We start from the raw sequence: 17,208 nt of genomic DNA, 5'->3' as shown, positions 1-17,208 counted from the left end.
TGGGACAACATCCTTAGGTATCAAATGGGAAGAAAGAGGAGAGAAGGGAAAGGGAGAGCAATATGCTGGCTTAGTTAATTCGAAATGTGTGCTATCACAGCCCCATCCAATCTTACTGCCACACACTCATACTGTTACAGGCTCTTAACCATTCCGTCTGGTCCAAGTTGCTCTCAGTGTGCTTAATGTCCACCAATTAGGCCCAGGCTCATTTTGGACTTGGCATGTCTTATTATTTGTCATTTGTCCCATCAGAGCTGTGTTGCTGGACTCATAACTGCTACTTAATTGGCTGGGAGACAGAACACTGGGTCTATATGGGTTCTTATGCTGGTTACTGACTGATGATGATGGCTAGTTTGGGACTGAGAAAGCCTATCTGTGGGGTAATGGAGTCTGAATGGATGGTGCCCTGCAGATGTCTTGTGCTTTCTATTTAGCCCATATAAGCCCTTGTGTCTAGACTGGAGGTGCCTATTAGAGATGTGCCAAATACATGGTGGTGTCTATGCGCTTTGATTAAACCTACACGTAGAAGGTACAATGCTGCAGTACTTCCTTTTTTTGTGATAGAACAGACAGAGAGCACTTTTCTGGATGGACACGTCAACATAAATCTTGTTTAAATAGGACAGTTAAAGAGTAAAAACTGTAACAGTGGACATGGAGCCATTTTAATTCCTTTTGGAACAAAGTGGGTGACAAAGCACTCTTTTGTCAGAGGGCAAAAACCCTCTAAGTTGCAAGGCACTTTGGTTAATCACAGGTCGTTTCAGATGGAGAGCGTTTCGTTTGGTTCTTCCAGAAACTAAAACACACACGCATTTTCCTCCAGATAATAAAAGTTGGATTTAAAAGGAGAAAATTCTCCAGGAAAAATTCACTGCAGCCTGTAACCTTCAGGTATTTTATGTTTCATGAGACTTGTATGTCTCATCCTGTAGATATTACACTATAAATTACCCATGAACGTGTGCACTTTGCCCCTTTGGGGAATTTGCTCATCACGCAATGACTTCCTTGAGCAAAAATATTCCATCTTCAACTGCACGAATGTTATATGGAGTGCTGGAAAACAAGGTGAATTCTAAGCCAACTTTTTCAGTGGTTTTAAATAAGCAGAGAGCCAGTGCCTTGTCACCTGGAGCAGATGGACAACACCTCTGCAGATAAGACCATAAAATGCGACAGATAAACAGCCAGTCTGATAAGACCCATTGAATCGAGCTTTGAATAACTGGCTCAATGAACACGCGGAAGGATGAGATTCAGTTGAAGAAAGACTTGATATAATGTGGAAATTTTAAACACACACACACGTATAGGCAGTGTTGGCTGTTCTTGGGAATAGAGTAGTAGCCAGTATGTCCCTGACTACATATTGGAAGAGGAAAAAGCGTGAGAGAAATAAAGGAAGGATTGGTTAAGAACAAGGGGTCATGACTGCTACAGCTTGTATGTAGTCAGGCTGAATCTATTAATTTCACACTTCACTTCCATGTCGACTCGCTCCTCTTTGGCTTCATAGTCTTACAAGTCCCGTTTCATTAAGGAATATGAACATATTCTCTAATCCACTTTCCCATGTACTGTAACCATAACAACCAGGAGATCTTTTTTTCTTTCTTTTTTTTTTGCAAGTTTTTCATTTTATTTGACTTCAATCTTTGTTTTTCCTTTTTTTCTCCCAGTTTGGTGAGGCCACTTCCCCTGAACTTCCGATTTTTTTTTTCTTTTTTAACTGCAAAGGCTGGAGGGCATAGATAGTCTTGTACCAACACTTACATGCACGCTGTTACCAGCTGCGCTTTTCTGCCTTCAGAAGGCTGTAATGTGTCCAGAGATTTCCTGGTTGTGGAGTAATGAAGAAATGGGTACTACTGTGAAATAAACCCAGATACTAGGATGGGCAAGTGCTTTTCCTAGGCCAAGCCACTTTACTGCAGCATATCCTTAACCCTTACTTCATAACTTTCATTATGTGCCGCTCTTCGATTATGTATGGTTTATGTTTAATGAAGTTTCTAATCCCACATTTGTCATTTTTATCAGCTAAGCAAAAAAAAACTTTTTGCTTCTATTCAGTATGCGTTTGATTGTCATTTTGTGACCTGCGTGTATTGAAAACATACTATATGTATGTGCATCATTTCTATGTGGACAAAAAAAAAACTATGGCAGTAATATGGTTCTCTGTGGCCCTGCAGCAGCCCATAATGAAAATCTGAAAGACATTTACCTTACCTGTGTGCAGTTAGTAGGGATGGGTATCGTTTAGGTTTTATCCGATACCGGTGCCAAACCGGTACTTTTGAAACGGTGCCGGTGCTTAAACGGTGCTCAAACCGGTGCTTAAAGAATGGAAAATACAAAATTGGTCCAAAAACCTCTCATGTTCAGCTGTTTTTTTTTAAAAGATAACAATGTTAGCCTTTTCTGCAGCTATAGGGCATATATGGTATCACTCTGGGCTGGAAGCAGTACTTAATCAATGGAAAAAAACACAAACTTTGTCCAAAAACCTCTCATGTTTAACTGTTTTCCACTTTTTCTTTGTTCATTTTAGCCTTTTTGGCCAGGGTGAAGGGAGTATCTGCCATCAAACAAGAAGACAGCTGCATGTAGCTATGATGGTGTTTGCTAGTTCACCTTACATGCATTAATGTAATAACGTGGTTAGCCTACTCAACGTAAATTACACATGAACAACATTAAGCTACTCACACAGAGAAGAACGGCTGCTGCTGCATCATCATCCTTCATCATTTCTGCTACACTTGGCTTAAAGCACTTGTTGCAGGCTGCTGAGTTTGCATCTTTTGCTGTGAAGTACAGCCAGACTTTTGAACGCTTCGTCTTGGGCATTTTTAATCTGTAGCTCTGCTCTAACAGAATGTACGTACCTGGACCCGCCTACTATCCTCGGAAACGTAAAATGATTGGCTAGAATCTAAAGTGTATCATTCCATACCAGTTGGTGGCGGTAATGCACCTTTCAGTTGTTTGCCAACCGCCAATACAAATTTAAGGAAGAAGAAAGTGTATCACAGCTCAGGAAAAAAAAGCACCAAAATAAAGCACCGAAATGTGCGCTGCTTTTCGGTCTGGTTACTACCGTTTATGTGAGAACCGGTGCCATCATGGCACCGGATACCGGTACCCATCCCTAGCAGTTAGGCAGTTATATAAGTGTGTCTGTCAGTAGTTCTACCATCCACTAACTCTTACTATTGTGATATTCACTCCACTAACATGAGACAGAGGCATTCAAGGGAGAAACTGGGATTCAGCAATAAGAAAAGTGAGCAAAGAAAAGAGGAATACTGTAGGTGACAAAAGGAAGCATATAGAGAGAGACACACAGTAAAAGCAAGCTGTGTAAGTAATACGAAAGCCACTGTTATGGAAATAAAAAGCAAAAAGGTCAGCTTGTCTGTTTGAGAGAAGCATTCTTCTGGGCTCTGCTGCTCGATCTTCTGTCCCCGCTTGTTTTCTGCTTCTGTTTTTATCTGCCTGCAATCTCTGCCACACTGCAACGAGCAGTTGGTTTACATCAGAGACACCTGTATTATGATCAGGAGCACTGAAGGGGGATATAAGACAGTATAAATTTGATTTCACAGTGTAAGGGAGATTTATCAGACTGATGGTGTTGTGTATCAGTATACATAATGCAAAGGGGTAAACCCAGATTCTATCAAAAACAACATCATGTCTTTGACTCCTCTGTAAACTCATTTCATCCCATCCTCACTACTCGAAGACTGACCTGTGCCAGACAGACAGCAGATGGGTTTTGGGGTTTTTTGGGTTTCTTTTCTGTTGTGCTCTCTCCCTCGTTCTCTTTCTGTTCCTTTCTTTCACTGGTGATGTCACTGATGCAGAGATAAATATGCTGCTTTAAAGACCATCTCACTGCTGAGGGACAGTCCGCAGTGCGGAGAGGAGGGAGTCAGAGGAATGCTTAGCAGAATGAAACAATGTGTAATAGACAAAAAAACTTAGTTCTAACTAAGCTCGCAATGATGATTCCTACTTGCTGTGAAGAGTGAAGAGTCTGTGGTATAAGTAGGCATTGATATTCTCACAGTGCTTTAGATATGCGTCACTAATAATCGCTTACAGTTTATTTATTATGTGATAGTAACAGTAATCTAGAGTATTTCCATATGCAGTCACATACATCACTGGCCACGCCCATCAGCGTGCACGCAGGCATTCATAAACTTCTGCAAACAACCAGAGAAAGAAGAAGCCAGGCTCAGTGTGTGCAGATGTCTTGCAGTGTAGATGATTTATTGCCCACCAGCTCATTCCTAGATGAATTCTCCCATGAATCATTGCACCTGCAGTGGTGATGGCAGACAGGGCAGTGTCACTAGCTGCTTCTTTTGCTTGGCTCTATACAACTTTGTTCAGAGAGATTTGCTATTTCTACTCTCTTTATTCCACTTGACTAGCCTTAACTACACACATACACACACGAGCTTGCTGAGTTCTTCGTTTTTCTTTTTAGCATCTTTTTGACCATCTTGCAAATAAGTAGCCAAAAGTATGATGAAGATATAGAATAGATTGTATACTGATTGTATACTGATACCAGCCATTGATATCCAGGCCCTACAGTATGGTTGTCAGTCAGTGGTGCTTAGAAACCTATCTGCTTGACCATGGCCATGTTTGTGAGCAGCCTTATTCAATATAATAAAGTAATAGTGGGATTTTTTACTTGTAACTCTTTTATTTTTAATGGGTATGTTTTGAATCTTTTTATTTCCGGCCACTGTTCTTAACAGTTTTGAGGTTTGTGGCTAGCATTACCCTGAGCAGAGTACTGGTATTAGGGCTGGGCGATATGGCCCAAAATCCATATCACGGTATAATTTTAAGCATGTGTGATAACGATATATATTGCGATATATTCTTTTCTTCTGTATAACATATTTTACACAATATAATGCACACTTAAAATCCTTTAATTTTCTCAAAATTTGACAGTGTGCCTTATGTATGAATTCTGGTTGTGTCTACTGACCTCAAACCGATTTTATGTAGTAAATCTGTCAAAAAATGTTTTAGTATGACTTTGGTAAGCTATGAAGGCGCACTGCTAGATGGATTGCCGGAGCATTATGGCTGCCGTGGTCAGGAGCCTCGCGGAGTAATCTGGGTACAAAAGTCCGTCCGCTTCAGGTCCCAAAGTCAAACGAGCACTGTGGCATCACTGAGAGTTAAAAACTGTCTAAATTCTTTCATCTTTAATAAAATGATCAGTGTTGCTGCTTTACCAGGTGTAACAGTTAAGTTTAACATCCAGGCATCCAAAAAAACAGATTTTATGAAATTACACGGAGTTAGAAGTTAGCAGGAAGTTAGCTCGCTAGTTTCCACCTAAACATGATATAGCATGTTCTGACTGAGAGACTTTTGAAACTAATTAAAACGTACAGCTCTGCTATCACTTCCAACATAAATGAAGACAGAAAACTAAACAGCAGTGACGCTTGCAGGGTTACTGAAGTTGGACTAGCTGGTACATAATGATGTGCTACGTGATTGCTAGCAAAACAGCTACGTTAGCATAGCATTAGCACAGTGAAGATGAAGGATGAACGCTAACTTTTTTCCACTCGATAAAAGTTAACGTGAGGGATTCTGGTGGTCAGGGACAAATGCAATTGCATGGCAGGATGCTGTAAACGGACCAACAGGAGAACAACTGAGATAATCCATCCACAATACGAGGTTAGTCATTAATATACTGCAACAACATGGGAATAGAGCAGCTGCGAGAGAATTCAACATTAATGAATCAATGGTAGGGAAGTGGAGGAAGTGCAGTTTTTGGCTTTCCCCATATTCCAAAAGTGCTTCATCTCTTTGCCATTACTGCCGCCCGGCATAATTTGCAGATGATGATGTTGTTTGCAGCCACTGCAATGCTTTCGACCAAAACAGGCGCAGCTTGAGGATGACACCATCAACACTACCGTTGGCCAATTTATATTGTTTCTACCATATACCGTTTATACCGCCCACCCCTAACTGGTATCACTTCAATTAGGTTTCCAAAGAGAAGAAGACAAAAACTAAAGGACTTAAGGGATTCAGCATTCACAGGCCACCATGATTTCTACCAAAAAAAGGAGAAAGAAATTTAAAAAACCCTCTTCTTTATCATGCCACTGCACCCTGGTGTTGGTGTTGGTGTGTTTGCACATACCAATTGTAAGTCTCATAGAGTGTATAATATTCACACTGTTGTTTTGCGGCCCATACCCTATTTGCTGTGTCGTCAGCTGCTATGTTCTCGTCCTGGGTGTAAGTGCTGAGTCGCGTTAGTGTAAGCCCAGATAGACTACAGGCCTGCACACATATTTGTTTAGAAAAACGCAAACGCAGCTCAACTTGGACACTCTTGTCAGAGTTTGTAGTGAGTGGGAGGCTGTGGAATTTGCTGAAGGATTTTCTGCCTCTCCGTCTCTAATCACAATACTAATTAAAGTTTACTGGCTAATTGTGGCTGAGATAGTGTTTCTGTATGCTGCCTACTTCTCTGTGCTAGTGCCTGGCAAATTACAGAGCTAATGGTCTATTGGCCAGCTCTGCTGTGGACACAGCTCTAATGCATGAACAGTAAAGTGATGGATTACAGTCCGTGTTCATCAGTCCTGGTCCCGCTGGAGCTTCCCATGGGGTTCAGGTTTTTGCTCCTGCCCAGTGATGAAACTTGAACACTGAAAATCATCCCACTCCCTACTAGCCACAGCAATGCAGCAATAGCTGTCATTTCATGCTAGCTCATAAGACTTCTTATCAACCTGTAGTATTACACAGCTCATCCACAGACACCCATATGCTTGCACGTGACACAAATTCCTTTCATGCATGGCCACTTCCCTTCAGTCAGGTTAGAGTGTCGACAGCTGGTACTGATAGTCTCATATCCCGAGGCTAGTGCTAGGTGTGTGTAATGTTTGTGCATTCATCAGCCATAACAATGATTAGCAGGGTTAATTGGGCACAGTGAGGCTCTGATTATGCTGCAGGATAACAAGGAGCTGGTGGAAAGCTGTCAGAGTACTACTGGAGTGTTGAGGTGTACCCGAGTTCTGTCCTTGCAAATCCCTGCAGATCAAGTCAGGGAGACGCACAAATCTTCAAACGAGGACTGGCTTTCCGCGTCTTTGTCTGTATGCTCTAACTTTGCTTTAACTTTGCCCGTGGAATATCACTTATGTTTTGTGCAGTACACTGCAATATGCTTCCCAGCTAAGGACACTCAAAATATTGTTATTAAGATGCTAGCGGCCTTGCAGGCAGCTGCACTCTCGAACAAAGAGAAGGACTTGCCAACAGCACAAAATACAAACTGCATACAAGCATCATGTTGTATTCCCAATCCCACACACCAGAATTCCTTTACTCCATCATCCTCCTGCCTGCTGGGGGTTCGGCTAGATAACAGGGTTTTCAAGGAGCATTCCAGAGAAACGAAAGCACAAAACATCTTTGGAGATGCTTTTATTCAATACATACAGGCGCTCACATATTAACGAAATGATCTAGTGTGTGCCTTGGATGTGGTAATCTGCTCCATACAAAAGCACAGGGGCATCTCTCTCAGAAGCCAAGCCTCTCATAAGCACAGTTTCTTTTGAATGTTCCTCTGTGCATGTGTCTTCTTGCATGTGTCAGTGTGCTTGTGTCCTTTGTAATCGGATCTCTGTGATGTCTTGACTGTCTGACGAACCAAAGCCCTCTGCAGGCAACAAATGATAAACACAAGGGTAAAGAGAAAGAAAGAGAGTCCTATTTGAATTAGGGATTCATCTTTCTTTACTGCATACTTTGAAGCTTAGGACAAGCCTGATGATTGGATCAAGGATGCTGTAAGAAATGGGATAAAGGATGGGAGGGGAGTGGTGGGAATGAGATTTTCCCCACTCTGGGAATGTTCTAAGATTTCTTCATGCCTGCACGCTGACATTGACATTAAGCTTGTCATCATTAAAGAGCTATTCTGCGATTCTATGTGAGCAATAGGAGCGCATATTATCAAAAGTCCTCATATCTCTATGACCGTTGGACACTCACACACGCACATTGAGGCATGTATTCTTAATTGCAGATCATTTTTAAGTCCTCCTCCACTGTATCAGATTCTTGATTGAATTAGATCAGCATGCTTTGGCCTTGAGAGGATTTCTCCACATGCATTTTGTATGAGACTGTAATCGGCACTGTTACTATCACTCCCGCTTTTCAAGAAGAAGCGGATTATTAGTACAGATTACAGGAGACTTTTTAAGATATTCTTCAAAAAAAAAAAAAGAATCATGTGCTCATATGCCACCCACAGCGTGAGCAAACACTGGTGCCAGAGGGAAAGAAATGATAAAACGGCAACAAAAAGCTGAGAAGAAAGTATTATGCATAGCTACTTGGCATAGTTTCCCCTCTTTGATATATAATAACTTTGATCCAAGCTGTGAGATTCTTCTTGCAATTTTAGCCCAGTTACTCTCTTTTGTGCTGACCCGAGCCTTTTATACATATGTCTCCACTTTAACATCCGCTGTTAACTACGTGTCTGTGCCCTTACTGCAGTGCCCTGCCTCGCCCCTCTGTCTGCCGTATTGATCAGGACGGCTTTAAGCTCCCTGCATTGAAGCTCCCCGGATGCTTCCCACCGCTCTGAATGTGGACTAGAAAGTAGTGGTTTGTTTTGGCCTTGAGTATTAAGCAAAATACCTCTATACATTGATGCTGCTGCTGCTGATGAGTACACATACGTCTGTAAAATGCTATCACTCTTTATTCAAGCTTTCGTCAGTGTGGTATTTTGTTTGGTTTTGTTTGTTTTTTCCTTGGTTTTGGCTCGGATCCTGTCTTTCATTCTGTTGTCTGTGTTTAATTTTCTGGTTAGACTACAAGACCGAGAGCGAGTTTATCTCTCCTCTCCCTCTCTCTGTCAGATCCCCTCGGTGAGTTTGTACCTGCCGCCTGTCTCTCTGTGTGCCTTGAACTGTGCTTTAGAGTAATTACCTGGAGAGACAGAGAAATGAGAGGGAACACCTAACCTTTAAGTCTTTATCAGCCCACAGGCCTGGAGAGGAGAGCACAAACACATGCAACTGAGATAAACACACTCACACAGAATAGAGTAATGACACATACAAATTAGACCTGCAACAACTCTTTGAGCAATTCAGATATACCTGATTACAGAAAATCCTCAATGCTTCATGTTATTGCGGTCCAAATTGCTTAATGGCTCAGTCATATTGGAGTAAATGATAAGATGGCAACCTCCTCGTAAAAAGGAAAAATCTGTGGTAAAATCGCACTGAGTCAGTGAGCACCGATGCTCTTGAGCCTGTTTCAAAGGTGTTAAGTCACAATTCACTTTATTGTGCCATTTATTGTGTGCTCTGATGGGTGGTTTGACTTCTACTTTTTAATAATAAGCTCAGAGCATAAACACCTTCAAGTAGGTTTTCATCCTCAATAGGTTGTGGCTGGACCCGTCATATAAGCAGTTAATGTGAATTTCTGTCTCATATGAACTTCTGTGTATGTAGACAGCAACAGATCTGCAACAGTTGGCGGCAGATTTGCAATTTTTGACAGTTTGTCACAAACAGATTGTATATAATTGCCAACTTGAGCCCATTCAATCATACCCTGATAACCAGACTGATAGTTGACCAGTTCCGTCTTGACGCACCAAAGTTGCTTTGAAGATGGCAACGGCTGCAGGTGGTCGCACACCTAGAACCCATCTTCAAAGAAACCATTTCAAAGGCAACGAGATTTGTAAGTTTAGTCATGCCATGGTTTGCAGCCTCTGTATTTTGTAGTGTGACTATAGCATTAGGTCATCATCCTACTTTCATCAATAAGATTCTTGCCCAATGACACACTTTCCCAGTCGTCCACTGCTGACACCAACACCAATCTGCGAGCCGGGGATGAAAACCTACCTGAAGACATCACTGTGTTTGAGCTCTGAGCTCAAGGCTCGCAAGATTTCAAAATCTCTGGTAGCCCTTTGGGCAGGCATTCTTCAGTTTTTGGTAGCCCAAAATAAATTTAAGTAGCCCGAATAAAAAAGAAAGCTATTTTTTTATGTTTTATTTCCTTTACAATATTATACATTAAAGTATAATATTGTAAAGGAAACAAAAGTGAATCAAAAAAATTGTTAAAATACAAATCACAATAACTGTATAAAAATTACAATCATGAACTCAAATACTTGGTTCAAATTGAACAGAAATTTCTATGAACTTGTAAGAACTGTAGAACATGAATCAGTCTGTGTCAGATCCTCAATCTGAAATTTCCACTGAAGTCACGGGTAAGAGGCAAGTGGAACCAAGATCTAGGCCATTTGCTTTTTGAAGTTTGCAAAGACTGCTAAATTTTGCCAATGGTAGTTCACTCTTTGCAATATAGCACGCTGTTCTAAACAGATTTTTCAGGAGTTCTTGTTGTGCTTGGTTTATTTGTAGTATGTTTTTTTTCCCAATTGCTGTTTGTTCTGGGAAAGATACTGCAGACTGGGCAATAATGCATTTCTCATGGGTTCTGACGGGGTCTTTCTTAAAATTACTGGTCCCAGTAACAAAGGCGCTTGTCGACTCAGAAATCAAATGAAACTCACAACACACCTGTCAGAACATCATGTTATTTAGCTCGTCATATTCCAGCCACAGAAATTCTTTTGTCCATGAAACCAAAAAAGCTGCGCTTTCTTTTTGCCTCATAGTCTGATTTGTCATAACTTTTCCGTTTTGCGGTAAGCTTTTCTTTGGCTGCCCCTTCTTCACCCTGACCTGTCTTATTTGGCTGAGCAGAACTAAAATACCAGCGTAAATCCTGCTGCTTTTACACACGTACTTAAATAATGATCAGCGATTCTTTGCGCACTCAACCTCTCACATGTTTAAGCTTGCTGCGAGAGATTTCACTTGTCGCGTTTGAATAGTAAGCTAATGATAAGACGATGTCAGAGGAATTGGTGCGCAATTAATCGTCACTCACCAATCAGTGCTGCTGCTCTCTACACACCGTTCGCGCGATGGCAAAATGAAAGTGAAAGCAAAAAGCAAGCGCAAATTGAAACGCGATTTCAATATGTCACATATTGACAGTGGCTCATCGATGCCAATGACATAATTACTCAGCTACATTGGCGAAAGAATGCAAAAGCATAGACATATATTTTCCTTCCTATGATAGTCCGACGGGCAAGGCAGAGATAGATTTTGGTAGCCCGACTGGAAAAATCGCTAGCCCCGGGACGTCGGGCTAGCGATTTTGCGAGCCCTGGAGCTTATTATTATTTAAAAGCAAAAGTCAAACCACTTGTCAGAGAACACACAACGAGTGCTTTCTAATTAGTGGTGACATGATCGTGTAGTGCCGGCCATTTTTCTTAGTGAGTGGCGTCCGTCCAGTATGTTAGCTGGTGAAGCTCACACTAGCGCATGGCACGACTTAAAACTTTTGAAACAGGCTCAAGAGCATCGCCGCTCACTGACTCAGTGCTATTTCATTCATTTTCTAAATTCAATTGTTGAGTAATTGAAGATTAAAAAGACAAGATTTCTTATCCAATTAATCCATGGAATGGCCAGTAGAAAACTTGATTATCAAAATAACCGAACGCTGCAGCACTGACACCAGTAGAAGTCTAAAACTGTGTTGCGCTGAGTGATGACACACCATTTCAGTGAGGGATGTGGTCACATGAGCCAGGCACATATGGCAGGGCTTAATTAGAATTGCCCACAGATACACATAATTGATCATGTAATCGGTTAATTAATGTGGCCCCGCCCCACCCCTTGTTTGTGCCCCATGAAGCCCATTTGCTTTTACAGGTCATTAAAATGATGAAGGGATGGAAGTGGTTTGAAATGAACATAGGTAAAGAAATAATGAGTCTGCAGAGGCTTGTGTGGAGGAGTGTGTGTTTGGAAAATGCCTGGAGACCGCTATCTGTTCCTCTCATTCCTTTCACAGGCGTTCGCAAATATGAAAACACACACATGCAGAAGAAATCTGCAGGTAACTTTAAAGAGTAATTGTCTGCATCTACTCCGCACGGCCTGTTTCTTCCTTCATAGCATTTGTTTCTCACTCTTATACATTTTCTTACCCTACATAACTAGCTCTACTCTATTTGTCAGTTTGCGACTGATTCTTATTCATATGGCAACTGTCTGCATAAACGTGTGTGGACACGCAGACACAAGTCTGAGGGAGGCAGGTGTGTGAATGTGTTGACAAATGAAAATTAATGAGGAAGAAAGTTTCCTTTTGCAATGGAAAGAAATCGAGCCGATTATTCAAATCAGACTTGGCTTTGTAGTGAAATGAGCTTGGCAGTCGTTCAGAGGAATGAGGCCGTAAAGAAGGAGAGAGAGATATAAGAAACTCGCTTTTTTTTTCTTTTCACAAGGAAAAAGCCAAACCATGCCATGTGTCTGATAGTTTCCCTGAGGGGGGTGGAAGAGGGGGCTTGGTTGCTTTTAGGTGAGGAGAAAAAGGGAATTGTCTGTGTTGTTTTCCGGTTAGCAGCACAGAGGAGAGGAGACTGAAGCAGTGATTTAAAGCACGACTGCTGTCTCGCTTCATCAGTGTCCTGTCATCTTCCACATCACCCCGCCTTAAACGCTACAAACCCACTGCTTCATCATTCACACAAGAACTATGAGTTGTAGAAATTATAAGAAAGCACACAGCTAGTCCAGCCTTCTAACCTTTAACGCTCACTTCAGAAAACATGATTTTTAATTGTAATTTTCACTAATGAAGTTTTCTTAAACTTCTTGTTTTCTTTCTCGGTAATTAAAGGTTGATCTGCTTAAGTTTGCAGTGCTTTCCAGTTTCCGGTGACACTGGTTCACAAAACACTCTTAGTATCAGATCCAATTAGCTGGTGGTCAGATCCTTCTTCCTGAAACATTTTCCCAAATTTGATAAACTCTAAAGGTTAGAATAGCAATTTATCTGAAAGTTTTTCAATTAGCCTGAAAGTTTATCCTTAAAGGACACCTATTACATGCACACTGATACATATATAATGTTGCGTGTTGGACGTTCATATTGCAGCTTCAAGTAATCAGTTAAAGTATGTAAAAGTGTTCTGAGCTGAAAGCTCGTGGGTCAGGCTGCTTTGCTTCCTTCATATCATCTCGTGTTTCTGGCAAAAGCTGAAACCACAGTCCTCCTGGTAAGTTGCTGATCCCATTGTAGCAAAGCAGCATGAGTAGTGTTAAAGGCATTTATTGCAGCATAGAAATAACCAGCGGTGCAGAGAGTTACTATACAGTTGCTTGGAAACAGCAGAGTTGAAACTTCCTAGCCAGATTATCTTTAGTATTTCCTGGGAGTCGACACTTTACAATTCACTTGGCATTTTACGGTATTTCCCACACGTACATCTATTAACTGGGGTTTAAAATGAAAACATTTTATGTATGGCTTGTGACTGCAGGTAATGAGCGTAATGTTTACCAAACAGAAACATCAGACTGCAGTCTTTGGTGCTGTGAAAGTTTATGCGGTGCAGGTTAAATTCAAGCTCAAACACGTAATGGATTTATTTAAGATTTAAAATTTCATCTCATGAGAAATATTGTTACGAAGTACATTTACCATTACTGGATACACTGTTTTGTCAAGTCTACATACATCTGTGCAGTACTGACCAGTGTTGGTCAAGTTACTTGAAAAAAGTAATCAGTAACTAATTACTGATTACTTCCCCCCAAAAGTAATCCCGTTACTTTACTGATTACTTATTTTCAAAAGTAATTAATTACTTAGTTACTTAGTTACTTTTTAAAACACGATTTACAACCTGAATAGGTGATAAAGCGATAGATCTTTCAGCCCAATTCTACTTTTTCTGCATAATCATCATACAAAATGTAATCAAATGAAAAAGTCTCTTTTTAAAACTTGTTTTATTAGTTTTAATCTTTTAACTTTATGCATCAAGCAAAAATTTAATTATATGCAACATTCTCTGACTGGAAGAAATTAGTTTAATATTTAAACCTATTTTCTGCACATTCCAGCACATAAAATATATTTTTTTTTGTGTTTACACTCAGTCTTTCAAATAGATGCAAGTAAAACACAGCAGAAAATAAATAAAGTCAAAGACTAGCGGTCCTGTTGCTCTATTTTCACCTGTAAAGCAGGAGCAGGGTAGGCGGAGGTTTGCCCTGGTGCAGGTGTGCAGCGGTCAGTGGAAGAATCCGCGAGTTTCTCTGTGAGTTTCCCATTACGTCGTAGCTACTCGGTGCTTGCTCGGAAGTTTAGGGGTTTTTTTTGCTGTAAAAAGAAGTTTTCTTCCCACGCACAACGGACACTAATGTTTTTGTCACTTTTTATGGAATCAAACTCAAAGTAAGGTCAGTACTTCCACGCTTTAAACGCTGCACGCTCATACTCTCTCCCGCACTAGATATATGATCCATTGTTGATCTGCACACAGCTGTTGTCACGAACGTCACACTTGCTTACGTCACCGTCATGAGACATTCTCGCAAAAAAATCACGGTTTTAGTAACGCAGTAACGCAGCGTTCCTACGGGAAAGTAACGGTAATCTAATTACCGTTTTTGCAATAGTAATCCCTTACTTTACTCGTTACTTGAAAAAGTAATCGGATTAAGGTAACGTGTTACAAGTAATGCGTTACTGCCCATCTCTGGTACTGACCAGGTGGTAGAGGCATAGTATCCACTCCCAGTCACTGCTGTGCATTACTGAGTTTCAAAAAGTTCCATACTCTCTAAAATTATAGCAACATACTGACTTCCCCATTAACGTCCCCATCAACTAAAGAGGATTATATATCTTATTTTTCTATTTTTAAATGTCCTGCGTGCCCTAGTGATACCATCCAGACAATCTGATAATTGTAAGCAAAGCAAGAACTATTTGTAATTGAGCAGTGCATTAGTATGACAAAGACATTGTTTCATAATAGAATTTGTTCTTTTGTTCATAATCTTATATACTTAAACATCTCTCCAGCTGCTATGACCCAGTTTCTCTAGAGGAATCATTAAACTTTTATCCTATCGAAACTGCTCTTGGAGCAAAACCTCCAGGCTCTCCAGAGCTCACTCCAGATCACACCAGCACACTGCAGCCGCATTCATCCACACTGGCTGAAAAACCCTTCCACAGCTTGCTACTTTAACAGCCCACTTAGTGGATACAGAAGACAGCGAGGACTGGAAAAGTAGCACGAGAGCAGGCAATCATTATAGCTAGCAGCAGTGCAGAATGACTAATGACCTATCAACCAAGTGAGACAAAGTAAAACAGGGAGGAAGTTTGGGTTAATGTGTGGAGGGTTATTTGCACGTTTGAGTGCTCGGCCTAATAATAAATACACTGGCACAGAGACTCACAGAGTGCTTCACCTGCCTTATGTTGAAGTGTTGTCACATTGATTAATGGGAGGCCATCGTGCTTACATACAGTCGATTTGTAATAGCATTATCAAACAACATTATCTAATGAAATATATCACCCCCCATTTGTATGACACTACATTCTGGTTAGATATGTGGGAATATTAGTTTTGCACACCTGAAAGACGACGTAAAATCTGGAAATATGCAAGTTTTTGCAAAAAGAGACAGAAAGCATCATTTACTAGATGTTAACTGGGGCAAAAAGAATAAAGTTTACATGAAGTTAGAGGAGAGGAGAGGAGATTTGCCACAGTGTAACATGTGTCGCATGCTAAGATGAAATGCTTGAGGAGAAAAAACAACATGATACAAGAAAGACAATAAGAGGCTGACTTTGAAAAGATTTGCTGTGTAGAAGTCAAACAAGAGATATGAAAGAAAAGAGAATAAAGATATTAAAGCCTGAGCAAACCAAATATTACCCATTGAAATCAATGATCCCATTAAAGCCTCCAGCAGCTGTTCCTTGTTAAACGGAGACTGGTCGGCACCGCTTCACATCAAAGTATTGACAAGCAGTACAGCTCCTTCTTACCATAGTGGATATTAAGTCAAGCACCAAATGATTTTAACATAAAGTTCTTTTCATAACATATTATGTACACAAATAGATTAGGAAAGACTTTCTGCAATCAATCAAAACGTCTTTCCTCCTTATGTTTGGGTTTTTCTTTGTGTTTGCTATTTATCTCTGACCTGCGGTGACAGTGGTGTTGCTGCTGTGCTCTCGCTGACATAAAGAAGCAGACTGAAAGTAAACTCTTCGATACTTTCCTCCTCTTAAAAATATCAATCCAGAGTTAATAAAGTAGTCACCGTTTGAACCGGTGTGAGAGAATGTCTGCTGGTCTTTATGAAAGTGAGAATTTCATGCATTGCTGGTTATAATGGGAGCAAGAGGGCAATGGTGTGGGCTAGAACGGAGGGGTGGTGGAGATGAATTACGAAGATGGACCTGGAGGGAAGGATTCATGCTGTAATTTATGCAAATACTAGTCGCCCCTTCGCACTTGATCCTCCCAGCTTTTACAGCATTCCCTCATTTCAGAGCCCAATGGACACAGTTTTCGACTCATTGCACAACATCGATAGTTGTTGTACATTTAACAGTTACAAATGATACTTGTTACTTGCTGGGAGCCGTCTTTGTAATGTTTTAATTTGATGACAAGTGTTACTTCACTGGCTTTTGTAGATGTTTTGTACTGAAATCAAAACTTGGATATTTGAAGCAACAGCTCGACACAGTATAGTACGATTGTTCAGTCTGTGAATCATCTTTATTTCTCGTATATATATATATATTATGGAGCTTACAAAGACTGGACCTACCTACGAATGACTTTCATTGTTTTTACCTTTAAGAGCACCTTACAGTTCCCTGAGTTCACTGCGTGTTAAAACGATTCACCGCGTCGTCTTCGCTTTCTTTAACTACTGGTTTTTGTCTTTTTGTTCTGAAAATCGAGGTGCTTTGAATAATTCCACGTGGAGAAAAGAAACTTTTACACCATGCATTTTCTTCCTTTCAATTAAAAAACTAATTAACAACTAATTATAATGACAATGACTCTGGGACTTGGAGTTTATTATTTGTTTTTGTTAAACCTCAAGGTGATATTTCCAGAGGTTAATAACAAATGCAATAACTTGACACTTTACCTCAGCAATTACAATTGCTAATACACTATCATTT

At 40.6% G+C, this 17,208-nt stretch overlaps 1 protein-coding gene and 1 long non-coding RNA gene across 3 annotated transcripts in view; one reads left to right on the top strand and one right to left on the bottom strand.

Moving 5' to 3' along the window:
- Positions 1-17,208, top strand: part of schip1 (schwannomin interacting protein 1) — a 275,998-nt gene that overhangs the window by 137,385 nt on the left and 121,405 nt on the right. The window lies entirely within an intron of this gene.
- LOC146503349 (uncharacterized) lies at positions 10,517-13,567 on the bottom strand. Its single transcript, XR_014868601.1, has 2 exons — positions 10,941-13,567; positions 10,517-10,890 (listed from the first exon to the last, which is right to left on the bottom strand). It is a non-coding gene; the product is annotated as an uncharacterized LOC146503349 (long non-coding RNA).

This window comes from Neolamprologus multifasciatus, chromosome 14, assembly GCF_963576455.1.
Source record: "Neolamprologus multifasciatus chromosome 14, fNeoMul1.2, whole genome shotgun sequence".
In the NCBI taxonomy this organism is placed as follows: Eukaryota; Metazoa; Chordata; class Actinopteri; order Cichliformes; family Cichlidae; genus Neolamprologus; species Neolamprologus multifasciatus.
The sequence above is the reverse complement of the archived record's forward strand: the minus strand, read 5'-3'. Positions and strand labels throughout refer to the sequence as shown.